Raw genomic sequence first — 6000 nt, 5'->3', positions numbered from 1 at the left:
TTCACATTGCCAATTGACTCGAGAACATAGTAAATTTTGAAAGTTCTAGTTCTTTACCTTCTTTGGTAATGTGGCTATTAATACAGATTGCAACTATGATTCATGCCATGTTTTTAATCTTTTCACAAAACCTCAAAGAAGGCTTTTCCACCATGCTTCCCATCAAACCCTTAAAAGTTAGCCAGTAGATGAATTATTGATTGTTGTTAAAATAAAACACTTTCTTGATATTTGAGAATGTTTTAATGTGAATTTAACCTATGAACCAATGGGTAAACAATTCATTCTGAGTATATAGATGTGTCGTGGAAGCCCAGAATAAAAAATTTAAATGATCACTTATGAATCTGGTATTAGATTTCTGATAGAAAAGTATTCTCTCCAGAAAAAAAAAAAAAACATTAGCCTTCTTTTAGCAAATGATGGCAACATATTAGGAAACACAAAACGTAATATCTATGTAAAATCATTTGCAAGTGTTCCCTGTGAGGCCATAAAATCACATCTGGAATTTCAATCATCTAGGTATTCTGTTGTGAACTGGCATGACCATGGCTTTACACACATGGCATCCTGAAAGAGGGAATTACCTTGTTCATTAGCAAGAGGCTTAGATTGGTTATAACGTTTCTCAAAGGTACTTGCATTGGTTGGCTGGGGCCGCTGCAACAAAGTACCACAAACTGGGTGGCATAAACAACAGGAATTTGTTATCTCACAGTTCCAGAGGGTAGAAGGTTGAGATTAAGGTATGGGTATGGTTGCTTCCTTCTGAGGGCTGGGAGGGAGAATCTGTTCCAGGCATCTCACCTAGCTTCTGGTGCCTTGATGGCAGTCTTTGGTGTTTTTGCCTTGAAGGTACATCACCCTGATTTCTGCCTTCATATGTACATGGCCTTCTCTTTGTGTCTCCTTCATGATTCTCCCTCTGTGTATGTTTGTGTCTGCATCCAAATTTTCCCTTTATATAAGGACATCAGTCATACTGGATTAGGATCCATCCTTGTGACCTTGTTTTAGCTTGATTATCTCTATAATGACCCTCTTTCTAAGTAAGGTCATATTCTAGGGTATTAGAGCCTAGGACTTCAATATGTCTTATATGGGGGACACAAATTAACCCATAACTCTACCACTGAGGTTTATTCTGCTAACACAGAGCCAATAGCCTGTAGCATGCCCTACTTAAGGTCCTTTTCCTCGGTCTTTCCATTTACTCTCCGTTCAAACAGCAAATTTCCTGGATGAATTTGGCCTGCAGAATGAATTGGGGGAGAATGAGGATGGGATTTACATTAGGCAAGAGGCTGAGATGGTGTGAGTGAACTAAAAACTCAAAAAACACATGATTCTGGGCAACTTATACTGAAGCTGTTCTTTGACTCTCATGAAAAGATGGAACCTCTGAAAGTTTTCGCTAGAGCATATTGGTAAAGAGGTCACACTCCGGATTTGGGCCACCTTGGTAATAACCCAAATCCACCATTTCCTTTGGCAGATTATTTAACATTTCTGCGTCTCAGTGCCCTAATTTTAAAATGGAAATATTAATATTAATATCCATTTCATAGGATTGTTTTGAGGATTAAATGGGATAATCTGTTGAAAGAGCTTAGTACAATGCCTATCACATAATTAGCACTCAATAAATGTTATTCAGTGTTATTACTGTTATTTTATTTTTCTAGTCTTATTATTTTTGTTGCCCAAAAGTAGATATGAGTTCTCCTCTTAAGGAGTTTGTATTTTATGACCTACAACTTGAATATGGATGTAAGAGTCTAAGTTCTCTTTCCTATTCTCAGTCTTTATTTCTCTCTTCTCTTTATTTTCTCTACCTTGAAAATTTCAGTTTCATCTATTTCTACCAGTTACATTTTCACCTCTTGATATGTTATTCCTAAATCCTTATCTTTGATTCCAAGCACTTTTATGACATATTTCATTTCCTATTTTGGATCGGAATTCTCTATGTATTTCTGATTATTAGGAGTCAAATGAAATAATCTTTGTATCACTCACAGTGCCTAACAGAGTGCCTGACACATAGTAGGTGCAAAACAAATATTTGGGGATAAATGTATGAGCTAATGTTTCAGAATTTAAAGTCAATCTAGATGATTCAGGACCCAAAGGGTTTTCCAGACTTAAAGGGAGAAATGATTATTTTCTCATTTCTTTTTTGTTTTGAAAAAACAACTGGTCCTTTTCTCAACTTCATGTGGATTTAGAGGTACAGCCAATTAAGGTGTCTGGTTATCACTCTGGCCATAGGCATGGGTCCATGCCCAGGCTGAGTTATTCACAGATGCCCTTATTTCTGGCACAGTGACTTTTTCTCAGATAGGTGTATGATCTGTTTAGGATTCAATCGTCTTGCCTGAGATTTCTCCATGGATAGGAAGGGAGAGAGACAATGAAAGAGAGAGAGATTCTTATTTAATTGGGGTTGCCAATCTGGTATAATATGAAGTTGAAATTATCACCAGCTTTGTCTTTATCCTACACAAATGGCTTGTCTTTAGCTATAAAGAATAAGGTAAACTCTCAAAAAAAAAAAAAAAAAGGGAGCGTGAGACTTCCATTGAATCCAGCTGTGACTGAAACCAGATCTACCCACGGACTTCCCAATTACATGAGCCAATGAATTGCCTTTCATTTTTGCCTAAGCTAATTGTAAGTTAGATTGCTCTCATTTGCAACAGAAAGAGTCTCAACTAATACAAATAATTAGTTTTATTTCTTACTGTCTTTGCTTGAAAGTTCTCATTGAAAGTCATACAAACATAAAGTTAATTATTTTCTCTATGTAGACAAGTAGCAAAATCTTATTCTATGTTTTCTTGTTCCATGGATTTTTAGTGAAACAAACAGAAGGATCTGAATCTGTAATTTCAAAGGAAGCCATAATTACACAATTAGCGATGGAAATATTTGTCTTATAAGCTACCTGAATAAGCTTTCATTGTCCTGGGACAGGACATCAATAGGTATTACTAAATACCACGTATGTATATTGTACTGCAGCAGATTCAGAAGACAGTCTCTTCCCTTAAGGAGCTCACAATCTAGCAGAGGAGATAAAGCATATGCACACAAACAAAAAAAAAATAGAACAAACAGTACAACTATCCAATCAATAATTCATGCTGGACTTAGAAGCGTGTTTAGAATTCTAAAAGGGAAGGGAAGGAGAGGTGTGGAAAAGGGATGAGGAATTTCAGTGGTGACATGGAGTAAATAAAAGCAGAGATGGAAAAGTGAAATGCTTACTTAGAGGCCAGTGATTCATCCATTTGGCTTGGGAAGGGATACCTGCAGAGGACTGATGGATCCCAAGACTGAACAGTTAGACTGTGGTCAGATTTTTAAAAGCTTGGAATTCCAGTCTAAGGAGTTAGATTTCAGGTTTAAAGGAAGGAGAGTGGCTACAGGTATTTGGGTGGAGTGAGCTGCAATGTGATCAAGCTCTCTTGTCTTAGGTGTTTCAGGATATAGGGCTATAGTGATCTGCCCTAGGAACTCTTAAGGCAGAAGCTAAAGCAGAGAGTCATGCCAGGAGCTATTGAGACACATAAGGCATGACACAATGAGAGCTCAAATATGGTTAGGGCCAAAGAGAAGGGCAGGGTGAAGACACATGAGAGAGGAAGCACATTTGGAAGAATGGACAGAAGCCAAGTCTAGACTGGAGCAGGAAGATGAGGCAATGGATTTTGAGCTGAGATGAAAGGTTGAATTTTGTGGGGCAGAGTTAGGAAATTTAGGAATTTTACTGTTTGAACACTGCTGTAATTTTATATTTATTTATGTTATCATTTGAATAATGTTCTTCTCTCATTATAGACTATACGCTCCTTTAATTTGTGGACCATTTCACTATTTGCTATAGTTTTATATCCAACGTTTAGCATGGTACCTGAAACCTAATAGTTGCTCAATAAATATTTGCTGAATGAATGTTTAGTATGGTATGTAAACTGCCATTCAGTATACACATTAAATTATTAATATATTTATTTGAGCTGAAATTGATATAGTGTTTGAATCATTTTAGAATGTTAAAGCAACTCTGTAAGAAAAGTTATAGAACCAATATTTTCCCCAGTTTTATTGAGGTATGATTGACAAAAATTGCATTTATTAGGGTATATATTGTGATGTTTTGGTATATGCATACACTAAAAAATGATTACCACAATCAACCCATGTAACATATCCATTACTGCACATTGTTAACATTTTCTTTCTGTGGCAAGAACTTTTGAGTCTACTCTCTTAGCAAATTTCAAGTTTACGGTACGTTATTAACTATACTAATTGTGTTGTACAGTAGATCCCTGGTACTTATCCATCTTATAGCTAAAAGTTGGCATCTTTTGACCAATATCTCCTCTTTTCCCCACCCCCAAACTCTCTGGTAACCATCATTCTACTTTGTGTTACTATGAGTTTGACTTTTAAGATTCCACATGTAAATGAGGACATGCAGTATTTGTCTTTCTGTGTCTAGCTTATCTCACCTAGCATAACACCCTCAAGGTTCATCCCCGTTGTTGCAAATGACATTCTATAAAATTACACTTTTTTAGGCTAAATAATCTTCCATTGTATATAAGTACCACATTTTCTTTATTCAAATGTTGACAGACACTAAGGTTGTTTTCATTATTCACTGTTGCAAATAATGCTGCAATGGATATGGGGGGGGTGCAGATATCTCTAAGATATTGATTTCATTTCCTTTGGATATATACTCAGAAGTAGGATTGCTGGATCATAGGTAGTTCTGTTTTTAATTTTTAAGGGAAACTCCCATACTGTTTTCCATAATGGTGGTTTTCCATAACATTCAAACCAATTTACCATCTCCACAGACATCACACAAGTGTTCCCATTTCTCTACATCCTTGCCAACACACTTTTTCTTTTGACTTTTTGATAACAGCCACCCTAACAAGTGTGAGATAATATCTCATTGTGGTTTTGATTTGCATTTCCCTGATGATGAGTGATGTCAAGCTTCTTTTCATATACTTGTCGGTCATTTGTATGTCTTTGGGGAAATGTCAATTCAGTTACTTTGCCCATTTTTTAATTGGGTTATTTGACTTTTGGCTATTAAATTATATGAGTTTCTTATATGTTTGGATATGAGTCTTGTATGAGCTGTACGGTTTGCAGATATTTTCTCCTATTCTGTAGGTTACCATTTTATTCTGTTGATTGTTTGCTATGCAGAAACTTGTTTATTTTTGCTTTTATAGCCTGTGCTGTTGGTGTCAAATCCAAATAATCATTGGTGAGACCAATGTCAAGGAAAATTTCCCCTATGTTTGTCTTCTAGGAATTTTACAGCTTCACATCTTATGTTTAGATCTGTAAATCATTTTGTGTTGATTTTTGTGTATGGTATAAGAATAATGGGTCTAATTTCGTTATTTTGTATGTGGATATCCAGTGAGGTAAACATCATTTATTGAAGAGTCTATCATTTTCCTATTGTACATTGTCATTTGTAACCAATAAAGAAGGAAATGTTTTCAGGTAAATATTTTCTGAATTGCTAAATGTTAAACTAACAGCAAAGTTAGTCATCAAAAGTGTTCTTGGAGTCAGCCACAGGATTATCATCTGCTTTCTGCTTCAATGAATTCTACATAAAAAGGGATTCTTGCTCAGTAAAATGATGATGCAATTTTCAATTTTGGTCACAATGAGCAACAGGGAATTATCTTTAATTTCTGTTTAAACATCATAAACATTTGGAGTTAGCCCTGACTTAAAATGCCAGCTGTGTTCTGAACTAGCCGTGTGACTTCAGGCAAGTCACTTTATCCCTCTGAGCTTCGATTTTCTTACCTGCAAAATGGGAATAATAGTACCCACTTTCCTGCTTGTATTGTTGTGAGGATTACGTCATCTAGATAATTTATGTGAAGTCTTTAGCATGGTGTCTGGCTCATGGCAGATACTCAGTAAATATTTTTAAATTGTTGT

The sequence above is a fragment of the Nomascus leucogenys genome, chromosome 3 (genome assembly GCF_006542625.1).
Source record: "Nomascus leucogenys isolate Asia chromosome 3, Asia_NLE_v1, whole genome shotgun sequence".
Classification (NCBI taxonomy): domain Eukaryota; kingdom Metazoa; phylum Chordata; class Mammalia; order Primates; family Hylobatidae; genus Nomascus; species Nomascus leucogenys.
The sequence above is the reverse complement of the archived record's forward strand: the minus strand, read 5'-3'. Positions refer to the sequence as shown.